General features: G+C 39.4%; 1 long non-coding RNA gene across 1 annotated transcript; it reads left to right on the forward strand.

Moving 5' to 3' along the window:
* Window positions 1–313: 313 nt before the first annotated feature.
* LOC136014449 (uncharacterized) lies at window positions 314–5,449 on the forward strand. Its single transcript, XR_010612714.1, has 3 exons — window positions 314–469; window positions 1,054–1,188; window positions 4,520–5,449. It is a non-coding gene; the product is annotated as an uncharacterized LOC136014449 (long non-coding RNA).
* The last annotated feature ends 7,540 nt before the right edge of the window (window positions 5,450–12,989 follow it).

The following is a 12,989-nucleotide window of genomic DNA, read 5'->3' on the forward strand; positions in this document are numbered from 1 at the left end:
CCAAGTTCACTACTGGCTTGATTACTCTTACAGACCTCAGCTGGAGTAATTCAGCTGTGTGCCCAAGATGACTAGAGGGTCAAAAAGGGAGGAATGCTTCCCAAGGTTGAGGAATGATAATATAACCTCTGTACATTTCCATTTTATTCCTGAGGATAATCTTCTGAGACTAGGGTATCTTCTTAAAATCCCTGAAACAGGTGGGCTCTTTTTCCAATAATCCTATTCTGCTAAGCGTTAGTAACCCAGCTGCAGCTGGTCTTCTTAGCTTCTCACCACACTCAGGTGGTCATTCATCATCCTATGTGTTACTGCCAACATCCCAGAGGCAAGAAGGAAACAGAATGATCAAACAGCAGCAAGTGCTAAGCTGTGATAGACTGGAGAAGAAAGAGGTGAGAAAGGAGGGATGTTGTCCCTCTGGCTCAGTCTTTTAATGTGATTCCAGGATCCCTGCTGCTTACAACAGGTATATCCTGCTACATAATTCACATTGTCTTGCATGCCGTATAAAATCCATATGTAGTATCTGCTTGTAAATAACTCAATTTAAGTCACACTTAAAGCTTGGCCTATAATATGGCCTCTTAAAAAGTGAATAATAACTGAGTAAACACCAGGAGAAATGTTTCTTAATTATTTTAGCTTATTCATAACCACTCTGGATCTCTCTATGAAAGCCAGCTGCAGAGGCAGTCATTTGGAAACTGCACTGTTCCATAACCTGTGCATATCACTTCCCATTAAGATATGAAAGCCTAAGCTATCTACTTACATCAGAGCCTAGAAGTCAATGCAACTTTAAATTGGTGCTTAAAATTCACAAATTCTTGTATTAGCATGCAAGAATATAAGCTATTGACTTTTTCCTCCCCCCCTTTTTTTTATTATTTTAAATTTCTTCTGAATGCAAACAGTCTTTTTGCACAGGATGTAAATTATTAGTACAATGAAACCAGCCAGAAAGACAGAAGCTTGGAAATGATTTTGCTTCTGAGCAGTAGGAGATTGTTCAGGTCCTGCTGTTTTGAAAACCTTCTTCCCCCCACGCAGGCTACCCGGTGAAGAGAAAGCTGTTTGAATATTTTGGCAATCAGAGAAGGCCCCAACATAAATTATGGATACAGAAACTCAGAAGACATTCTAACAAACAGAATACTATGGAATCCATTTTTCAGCCACCATATGGTATCAACAGAATGCTACTTCATTTTTTTTTGGGTAACAGCTCATCATTAAAAAAATAAACAGGCTGGGGTTTTTTGGTGAGCAGAGGCTCTACAGTCATTATGTTAAAAAAAAAACCCACCAAGTGGTAAACTGTCCTCTTGCTTTACTATATCTTTTTCATGGGTGCATATACATAGGTATTTAGTTGTTTTCCTTTTTAAGCAAGATCAAGAAAGAGACTGTCATTGAAGCTCAGATGCTTTAATTTTTGGATATATTTTTAAATATGAGAAAAGTTATTCAAACTTCTTTATACCGTTACATTTGTTGCAGGTTATAGAAAAGCATTTTTTTAAAAAACTAAACTTTGCTTTCTTCTCAGCCACACTCTCCGTGTATTTTGCTTTTATCCCAGAGTATTGTAATCAAAGATGAGACCGTTTGGGGTTTTGGTGTTCATTTATAAAAAAAAAACCTGGACTGAAGAGTATAATTATCTCTCAACTTGGAGAAGATTTTGTTTGCATTGAGAGAGTTTCCTTCATAATATCATCTGACTTAAATCTAATTTCCTTCCATTAAGTGAAAAACTTGAAAAATAGATCAGTTTTTACCATAGTTACATGGACATTTAATCAACTTTCATAATTTTCCATTCATTCTAAGCTAACTCTAAATTGAATTGTCAGTTTGTAGTCTTTGCTTTTCCTGTATTGAAAATAAAGCAGATGTTCTTAAATGCCTACCCTAAAAAAGCTCCAAAAACCAGTCTGTCCCTCTCATTCTCAGGTTTTCTATACTTCCATCTTATTTTGCTGGCTATCCTGTAGTCAGGTCATGAATTGGGTCTTTGAGTTGGATTTTCAACCTCATGATAAAAATTAGCTCTAATAGCATGCAAAGTTACAAATAAAAAAATATGAATTTCCTGTAGACACCAGTTTTTGAATAAGTCAATGATCTGGACAGGTACTGGTTTACTAGGACTGGAGGCTAAAACTATTCTTGTTACACTTTATTTATTTCTTTCCTATCCCAGACTAAATGTACATTGAAAGATCTCTTGGCACTTTTGTTGGCTTTCTGAAACTCTACTTTTTCGTTCAATACTAGCACATTTTGTATTAAACAGAAAAAAAAAAAAAACCATGAAGAGATGGAATAAGCCATTCCCACAAGCTGTCAAAACAATGATTTACAATGATAGCAATTTGTTTCCGTGTGGAAAAAATATGAATTTGTCAATAGGCCTATGCATGTTGTTCCTTCCTCATGGAGGAAAACAACACAAATATTGCTCTTTCCCTTTCATAGAAGATAGCAGGAAGGAAATCATAAAGTATGTAAAGCAGCTTTTCTTCCTGTTTCAGGTTAGTTTAACCTAGGTAGAAGTTTGTGTAATGATAAAACAACACTAGAATCCATCTTTGTAGCTAAAGATCACACTCTTAAAAATGGCAAGACGCAAAAATCAACTGTTTGGAGTACAGAAATCAGAATTATCTTCTATGTTAATCCAGTATTTAATAAGTTAGGAATGGAATAAACCTACTAAGCCATTCTCTCAAGACAAACTTTTTCTGGAATGTATTGTCCAATGCATTTTCCAATCCAGTTGGAAAAAGCTATTCATGATATGTGATTTCTTGTAGGGGATCTATTATTAGCCCAGGATATATTACAGCTAGGAAAATATTATTATTTCTCTTCTGCTTAGTGGGACATTTTTGCCCCAAATTACCTTCAGCAAGTTTCCATTGTTAGAGTAGATATTCCTCTTTTTAATTTATTTAATCTAGTCTTTTTTCTTTCTTTTTTTCTTTTTTTCTTTTCCTTCCATGTGAGAGCAAATTAGTGAAAAACAAATTCAAACATGCTGGCTATAAGCACACATCTTTTTCTTTGCCAATATTCTATGTCTGAAATTCATACAATCTAGATATGCTTGTCTGGTCACAGTTGTCTTTCTTTCATTTGTGTCTGACTGGATAAGTATGAATTAGAATAATATTTATGAATAGCTGCTGATCTTTATTATTTGTATAACACAGACACTATGAAAGATATCTTACAAAAATTGTTATCATATCTTTGGCTTCATAAGGTAGCAGCAAAACATGATGAAGCCCTGACAGTTTTGTTTGGATTGTATGCCCAGATACAAATAGTACAGCAAGACTTTCCTCTAGGAAATTCTCTATTATCAGCTAAGGATAGAGATACAGTAGGGAAAGCCTGGAAAAGAGAGTGTTGCAATGTGTGTGTATAAATATATATCCACAGGGGAATTAGACATCACTATGATGGGAATGCTTTAGAAGACTGATAAATCAGTTACAATCAAATCTTTGCTGAATTAATTAATTAATTAACAGCACATATGTTTACTCTTACACATTATTAATTTTTAACACCATACAAAACTATTAGTCTTTAGTACCTACACCCTAAATTAGAGATGAGTGCTCACCACCGCAGCCGTATAGTTAGTACTGATGGCTAAGGGCACTGGCAGTCTTGGTAGCTGACATCAGACTTCAGAGCTCCTTGATGAAACAAATCAGAATTGAGTCAGACTTATCTTCTTTCATGTTATGACATTTTTGCTATTGCCCCCTTCACAAAAGGAGCAGTCTCATCTGCCTTATCTGTTCCTGAAACTGCTTATCTTGGGTTTGGGTTTTACCAGTCATCTTTCCTTGTTTAGTAGGATGTCCTGTTTGCAATTACTCAAGCTTTCCTTGTCCTCTGTCTAGCAAATTATCACTATTTGTCTGTCTCCTGCCAGCAGCTACATTAATCCTACCTTGCCCCTTTGGTGGCCACATAGCTTAAATAGTTATGTAAAATGTTTATGTGTTATGTCTGTCTATGCCACCACAGTGTTACAAAATACATACTTGTTTTCAAAGTATTTTACTATGCTTACGTTCAGGTTTAAAGAAAACTAATATTTGTTACATTCTGATCTATCATCTGTTTTGATACCATCTGATCTGACATCTGTTTTGGCTGAAGAGGCAATGCAGTTTGCCCTCTTCTTGAAATAAAATAGGAAGAAGTATTAATTTTATAATCTGACATAAGCTTCCCTACTTGAGATGACGAGAAAGTATCCCACCTAAATTTACCTGCCTGCTGAAAGACATGAGATAAGATCCTAATTCCCTAAGTCCTGTTCAGTAGTGCTAAGAGTGATCTGGAACCAATTGCTCTCCATTAGCAGCAAAGGAAACCATAATAATTAGTCTTCCTACAAATACAGCTCAGTGAAGAATATAAAGTTACGTGAGATGAACTCGGATCTAAGATCTTAATCATGTTCTACTATTTTTTTTTTCTTTTACAGAGCTGAGCAAACTTTCAAGCAGAAGCAATTATTTCTTAAGCAATAATAACTGTATTACAAAGCTCCAAAGAGCTCAAGGCATGTTTCTTAGAAGGTATACAATGCTGTGAATATTGCTGTTAGTTTACCGTTTCATATCTAATAAAAATACCTGTGTCATATCTGGGAATTTATGATGTGAAGGGAGAGAGAAAAGGGTCTATATGTGGCTACCACACTCTTTAAATTAATTTTTATGGTGCTCTCAGAAAGTTATTGTTATCCATTCCACCAACAGAGAAATGAATCATGAATAATGGGTAGGCACCTTTGTACTGTTTACAGGGTTTCAGACTTTAAAGTTTACATCCTGGTAAGCCAGTATATCAATTTAATTAGGTGCTTTGAGTAATTTACCCAAGTAAGTTATTTGGTGATAAGTCTTTAGTCCTCAATCTTCTCCTGATAAGAAGAATGATTAATCTTCAGTTGCTTAAAAAGCCTTTAGGAAGGAAGTATCCAACCACAGTTTTTGCTGATGTTCCCTTTTCCATTTATATTCTGAGCATGGGAAGTAGGTGTAGATGAGCTGCTTGACATTTTGTTTATTGGAATATATTTTGTGTTCCATAATTGCTAAATTTCCTCATGTCATGCTTCAAAGGTGGGTAGTTTTATGGTATTCCCTGTTTTGATGATATGCCAGTTGGTACAGCTCAGTGCATTTTGGAGTACTATAAAATTGGAGTTCATGGAACAACTGGTTTCCATTTCAGTCCCTCTTTTCTCACAGCCTGTTGCTTTCTCCTTGCTGTTATGAAGTTCAATCTTCATGCGAAATTGTACTTCTGCTTTTTCTGTAACACACACACACACACCCATTATATAATCTCTCCATTAAAAAATGTGGGTTAAAAGCCTCTTTTCCCCCTTGCTCTCCCTGAAGGAATAAACACCTGTACTTTTCTGCCCTCTGCCTGCTTTGCTTCTTAATTTTGGAACTACAGCAGCAGTTTACTTCTGCCCTAGAAGTAGGGGTTGCAGCCTACACAGTCTAGAAAAGCTGGCAGGAAAGCAAAGATCAGGCCTCTGGCTTGTGTTGACCATGCAAGTCTCCCTAAAGGGTTTTTTTGGAAGGTATCAGGGGGAGAGCTACTTTCCACTAGGAAGGAAAAAGCTATCTATGTGTCACCAAGGATTTCTGTCCTGATTTGAAACCTCTCCATGACCACACCATGCTCCAGCCTGCTTCCTGACGCCAGTGGTGTGTTTGCATTCCAGGCAGCCGTGCTACATATCACAACTATTGGCCAGTGCCAGCAGCAGTTTGCAACAAACATGAAGATGCCTTTTCTGCCAGGATCTGAGGCATTCTGTCTGTGCATACTACTCTAAATGTAGCTGATGCCAGGGGAGGAGAAGGGATGCCTTGCCCAACTTCTTCACTGTCAGTCAGAAAGTAATAACCAAGAATTAAGGTCTTTGCATTTTAAAAGTAATGGAAGAAAGAATATGGCTAAAGCCCAAGTGTCACTCTCCTGTCATTTCTCACAGGGTAGGAAAAGTCTCTTGGAAATTCCTCATTTTGAGTTACACTCAGGTTCAGTAATTTTAAGTCATAAAATTCTATAAAATATTTTATACACTGACTAGACTGGCTCTTATTTCATGTACTACATTTTAGCTGAACCAGATTAATTTAACCTATGTTTGTGGCTGCCTATATTTTAGACTGCCTTCAGGATGCTACTTTACCAGATTTAATTCAGCAGTGAATTACAAGCAAACTTTGGTCTGGCACTACTTTGCTTTCCCCCAGGTTAGTGGCACTGCTTAGAAACATGTCTTAAAGAAAGTTGCATAAAATGCTAGCTTGAGCATTTTTATCTGCTCTCCTTTGTACAATACTGCTCTAGGCTTAAAGCAGTAATTATGTAGAGTAGAAATAGAGCCGTAGGATCATAGAATTGTTTGGGTTGGAAAAGACCTTAAGATTATTTAGTTTCAACCCCCCTGCCATGAACAGGGGTGCCTCACACTAGACCATGTCTCCCAACGTGTCCTCGAACACTGCCAGCAGTGGAGCATTCACCACTTCTTTGGGGAACCTGTGCCAGTGCCTCAACACCCTCACAGTAAAGAACTTGTTTATATCTAACCTGAACTTCACCTCTTTAAGTTTAAATACCTGTTGCCATGCTCATTTTCTGCACATGTGCCACAGTGGAAGCTCTGTAAATCTGCTTTGGATTTTGTAATTTATTATTTATTTCAGGGCATTTAGCCTTCACTGTGTATCACTTACTGTGTATCCTCCCCCCTTCCCTCTTTTCAGCTCATTCTCCCTATTTCCTTATGTACCACAAGGTCCTTATGACCTCCTTTACCCCTCCCTCCTTTTTCCTTATTTGTTATTTCTTTTCCTCCACTGCTAAGCCTTGTATTTCTGCTTTCCTGTTACCTTCCCTCACCTTACTTTTGGCCATGTATTGCAGTTGAAACAAACCTGGTGTTTCCAAAATGACAAACGGTCTAGCAGAATGCCTCTTTCCCCAGTTACCTCTGTTAACTAAGGAAAGAGGAGAGGGAATTAGCTAGGCCACTGAATTTGAAGCTGTTTCAGAATACCCTTTTCCTTATATAATCCAGAAGATACTGCTGCTGTGGGAGGGAGACAACAGAATACAGTGAGTATAATAATGAAGTAACATCTTTGCTAAGCTTTGCCAAGCAATACCTCATTACATTTTCCTCTCATTTATCATGTTTATCATGGCATGCAGAGCATGGCAGAGGATTTGCCTGATTTAACATCAGTAAATAAATTGCTATCAGAAAAAGTGTTGCTATCCAGAGTTTTGGTAGTTTTAAGCAGGTTGTGGTGAGTTACACCACCTGAGCAGTCTTCTCCATATCCTCGGTATAGACTGTTCCCTGTAAAGGAAACCATACATGGAATAGGCATGGATTAGCAAAACTTTTGAGAAAACAGTTGCTTTCTGTACCTCACCTGGGGACATATTTGTAAGGATATGTAAGAGACTGACTTTGCATTAATCTAGTATTTTCTCCCAATTAAGAAAGAAAAAAATATAAAATTCAGCATTAATTCCTCTTCGTTAAGATATACCACAGTCACAGAACCATAGAGTCACAGGATAATTGGAAGAGACATTGAGGATATCAACTGTATGGTCGGAACAGATTGCTCTGGGCTTTATATTAAAAAATGACAAGGATGAAGCCTGCACAGACTCTCTGGGTAACCCCCTTCACTGCAAGCTAGTCTTGTAAGAGGAAAACCCCAAACCAAAAACGAACAAAACCAAAAAACAAAACCCCGCCAACATGCAGCAAACATGAAAAAGTTTTTCCTTAAATCAAATCTGAACTTCTCTTGTTTCAGCTTATGTTTGTTGTGTTCCATCCTCATATCACGCACCACTGTGAAGAGCCTGGCTCCATCCTCTGCTTTTTCTGCAGAGCTGCCCCCCAGTTTCAGCCTGGATAGGTGCAAGGAGTTACTGCTTCCCAAATGCAGTTCTTCTGCACTTTTCTTTGGGTCTTCTCCTGTAATGGAGATGAATATTCTTACTGTCTTAAACCAAGCCATAACATCCGATGACTGTGTTTACCTTGCTTCTAAACCAGTTTTTATCTGCTGCTAGATTTTGCAAGATACATAATGAATGATGACTCAAGTTCCTTGTGCTTCTCTCTCTGGGACTTCAGACAAACAAATCTAAATATTTCTTGTATGCATACCTGTTTAGTGAGTAAATTTTCTTTTCTTTTACTTAGTACCATGGTCATTCATCTTTTTTCTGATCTTCAGAATTTTTGTTTTAAAATTGGTTGTTTTCTTCTCTTTCATGACCAGTCAGCTCTTTATAGTCAACTCTTCTCATTACAGAAATCTCTCATAGGAAAGGGAAAAGAGTTTTGTGCAACTTTCTGATGTTACGTTTTTTTTTATAATTTAAAATTCACTTTTCCCCTCACCTGTTGGAATAGTTAATTTCCACTGACAGGTAAATGATATTAGAAAAAATTGTTTTTGTCATTTCTGCCAATCTTCTCCCTGAAATACGACAGATAAAGAAGAACTCCTGCAAAGTTTGGTTTGTTTTATCTTTACTACTGTCGTGGTTTAAACCCAACCACAAACCTCGTTCACTCACTTCCCCCCTTCTTGCCCTCCCCCTGCTCCTGGAGGGACGGAGAGGAGAATCAAAAAAAAAAAAAAAATGCAACTCCCACGGACTGAGATAAGAACAGCCCAGTAACTAAGGTATAACACAAATCACTGCTGCTACCACCAATAATAATAGTGCTAAAGGAAATAACAAGAGGAAAGAATACAACACCTCAACACCAGCCGACCAATAACTCTCCCCACTCCCCCCAGCCAAGCACCGACCGATACCTCCTCCAGCCCTGCAGTCCCTCTACCCCCTCCGGGTCACTCCAAGTTACATCCTGGGCATGACGTGCTGTGGTATGGAATACCCCTTTGGCTAGTTTGGGTCAGGTGTCCTGTCTCTGCTTCCTCCCAGCCTCCCCTCCTCCCTGGCAGAGCATGAGGCTCAGAAAGTCCTTGGCCAGACCAAACATTCGAGCAGCAACTGAAAACATCGGTGTTATCAGCACTGTTCCAAGGCCAAAAGATCAAAACACAGCACTGTACTAGCTCCTAAGAAGGAGAAAAATGACTGCTGCTGCTCAACCCAGGACAACTGCACATTCATAACTTTGGATAACATGGCAGGACACTGCAGTGGTGGAAAAGGCAAAAGCTTACCTGAAAGTCTCTGTAAGTGTTCAGGTTTTTTCAGTTGTGATTAGTACACCACTGACATTCAGTAAAAACAATAAATGATGAATTTTCTGCTATTATACACTTTTTTGATGCATGCACAAAAAAGAAAAAAACAACTAAAAAACCATCATTGCCCCATGTTACTTCCCTTCTTTGATACACATCCCTTCTGTTTCCAGAGTTAGGGACATCTATATATAGCACCCACTTTTTTTTTTTTTTTTTCTCTTGATAATGTTACTCTTACAGAAACAATAGGGCTTCTATCAGCTCTGATCTACAGATAAACAAAAAGTTCACCAGTTCTGATGTACTTTCACTTATCTGAATCAGATCTGTCACCAGTTTTTATCTCTTCTTCTTCAGTGATTTACATTTGGCTTTGATTCAGATTTAGGTTATGCTCCCTACTGCTCTGATAAGGCTACTAATTTTTAGTTATGCTCATCACTGGTACTGCTAGATGTTAAAAACTCTTCCTACATTTTTTGCCCCATTGTCTAGAGTATCTCATTTGTGCAGGAAGCATCTAGGAGACTTCTCCTGAAGTGCTGTTTTCCAAAGGTAGTGTTGAAATGCCTGTCCAGGCTGACAGGATGCAGTGTGATATCAAATATCCTGAATATGCCTTGCCATTAAAAACTCATTTACAGCTTGTTAAAATGAGAATGGCAAATGGATGTCTGACATATTGTCTTCCTCACAGTCAAAAAGCCAAATCCATCCCACTGTAATGCAGCTTTTCAGTGCTACAACATAGGAATAAAGGCTTTTCTGAAACTCTTCATTTCTTTTCATTCTTATCACTAGCATCAACTGGTCCATTTGTATGGTCCCACTATCTCTTCAGTGACATACAGAGACATTCACTGGAAATCCTTTTCCATTCTAGTATTACTATTTGGGGCAGGTTTTCCTGACATTATTGTTTCACACTTAAAAGGAACAGATTCCTTAAGACCAGCTTCTCATCCTGTTTAGGTAAGCCCAGCATACAAAAAAATAGGTCACTGTCCCTTGAAGAAACAGAATAAGATTTGAACCGATCTTAAACTGCAATGGTCCTAAGTCCAGATTTCCAATGCCTCTAGTACAATTTACCCCATTATCATAAAATTTGCCCCACTAGTCTACAGAGATAGACTAGTGCTATGACTCTGGTGCCAACCTGTTACTTTAGTATCAGGACGCAGAGAGGAAGGGGAAAATAGAACAAGACTTATTTTTCATGTTTTCCCTCTGTAAAATGTACACTTAAAAAAACCCATAAAAGCCTAAGGGCCATATCCCATTCTGTAAAGAGTTCCCTGAGGATGTCCCGGCCTGTGGTAAATTACATTATTGTGTTGTGAGCCATAAAGGAGCAAAAGGGTGAAGAGCCGTGATTGCTGCTCGCTGTTTTGTCTCACTTTTGCTTGTACCATCAGCAAGACTCAAAAGACAGACTCTGAGATTCAAGAGAATTGCTAAATTATTGTATTGCCTGTAGAGTTTGTTTGTTGCACCAGGTGATTTGTAGAATCAACGGTAATAAATAAAGCTCTGCTCCTTGATTACTCTTACTGACGTGAGAGTTCGCTCTCAATTTAGAAGGAAATAAAGACGTGGTCATAGGCAAAGAGGTCAGTCCACCAATTTTATTTAAAATAGCGCAACAAGGTTTTGCAACCAGGAGAACTGCTGCAAGACAGTAACAGACAATTACTCTGCCAAGCAAAACAGAAGCAAAGAAGAAAGTCAATTTGTTTACAAAGTAAGAGATGTGACTGTCCTGTAATAAAGTCCCTTTTCACCAATAGCTCAAAGTGATGAATCTTAGAAACTGTGATAAAGCTTAGAATTATTTATAGCAGAAAAAGGATAAATTAAATATCTTCAATTTGTAGTGAAATATTACTATATTTTGCTAAAATCGAACTATCTAACTTCCTTTTGCTATAATCTAAAAGTGTCAAAACAAAAATGTTAAATAATGAATGCTCTGAACTCTCAATTTAAAAGGAAATGAACATTTAGAGCATAGCCAAAATGTTTTCAAGGATATATAGAATAGTTAGGCTTGGAAAGGACCTCAAGATCATCAAGTTCCAACCCCCCTGCCATGGACAGGGACAACTCACACAAAAACATGTCACCCAAGGCTTCATCCAACCTGGCCTTGAACACCGCCAGGGATGGAGCATTCACAACCTTCCTGGGCAACCGATTCCAGTGTCTCAACACCCTAACAGCAAAGAATTTCCTCCTTATATCCAATTTAAACTTCCCCTGTTTAAGTTTTAACCCGTTACCCCTTATCCTGTCACTACAGTCCCTGATGAAGAGTCTCTCCCCAGCATCCCTATAGGCCCCCTTCAGGTACTGGAAGGCTGCTATGAGGTCTCCACACAGCCTTCTCTTCTCCAGACTGAACAGCCCCAACTTCCTCAGCCTGTCTTCATACGGGAGGTGCTCCAGTCCCCTGATCATCCTCGTGGCCCTCCTCTGGACTTCTTCCAACAGTTCCATGTCCTTTTTATGTTGAGGACACCAGAACTGCACACAATACTGCAGGTTAGGTCTCACAAGAGCAGAGTAGAGGGGCAGGATCACCTCCTTCGACCTGCTGGTCACACTCCTTTTGATGCAGCCCAGGATACTGTTGGCTTTCTGGGCTGCGAGCGCACACTGCCGGCTCATGTTCATTTTCTCATTGACCAGCACCCCCAAGTCCTTCTCTGCAGGGCCGCTCTGAATCTCTTCTTTGCCCAGTCTGTAGCTGTGCCTGGGATTGCGCCGACTCAGGTGTAGGACCTTGCACTTGTCATGGTTGAACTTCATAAGGTTGGCAGCAGCCCACTTCACAAGCGTGTCAGGGTCCCTCTGGATGGCATCCCTTCCCTCCAGCAAATCAGCAACCGGACCACACAGCTTGGTGTCATCGGCAAACTTGCTGAGGGCGCACTCAATCCCACTGTCCATGTCAGCGACGAAGATGTTAAACAAGACCGGTGCCAACACCGATCCCTGAGGGACACCACTCGTTACTGGTCTCCAGCCGGACATCGAGCCATTGACAACCACTCTTTGTGTGCGGCCACCCAGCCAGTTCTTTATCCACCGAGTGGTCCATCCATCAAATTGATATCTCTCCCATTTAGAGAGAAGGATGTCGTGTGGGACAGTGTCGAACACTTTGCACAAGTCCAGGTAGATGACATCAACTGCTTTACCCTTATCCATCAATTCTGTAGCCCCCTCATAGAAGGCCACCAAATTGGTTAGGCAGGATTTGCCCTCAGTGAAGCCATGCTTTCTGTCACCAAGCACCTTGTTGTTTTTCATGTGCCTTAGCATGCATTCCAGTAGAATGTGCTCCAAGATTTTACCAGGCACAGAGGTGAGACTGACTGGTCTGTAATTCCCCGGGTCTTCCATTTTCCCCTTCTTGAAAATGGGGGTTATATTTCCCTTTTTCCAGTTGTTGGGAACTTCACCTGACTGCCATGATTTTTCAAATATGATGGCCAGTGGCTTAGCAACTTCATTCGCCAGCTCCTTCAGGACCCGCGGATGGATTCCATCAGGTCCCACAGACTTGTGCGTGTTCAGATTTTGAAGATGATCTCGCACCAGATCCTCTCCTACAGTGGGCCCAAGGTCTTCATTCTCACAGTCCCTGCACCTACCTTC

Source organism: Lathamus discolor, chromosome 5, assembly GCF_037157495.1.
Source record: "Lathamus discolor isolate bLatDis1 chromosome 5, bLatDis1.hap1, whole genome shotgun sequence".
In the NCBI taxonomy this organism is placed as follows: domain Eukaryota; kingdom Metazoa; phylum Chordata; class Aves; order Psittaciformes; family Psittacidae; genus Lathamus; species Lathamus discolor.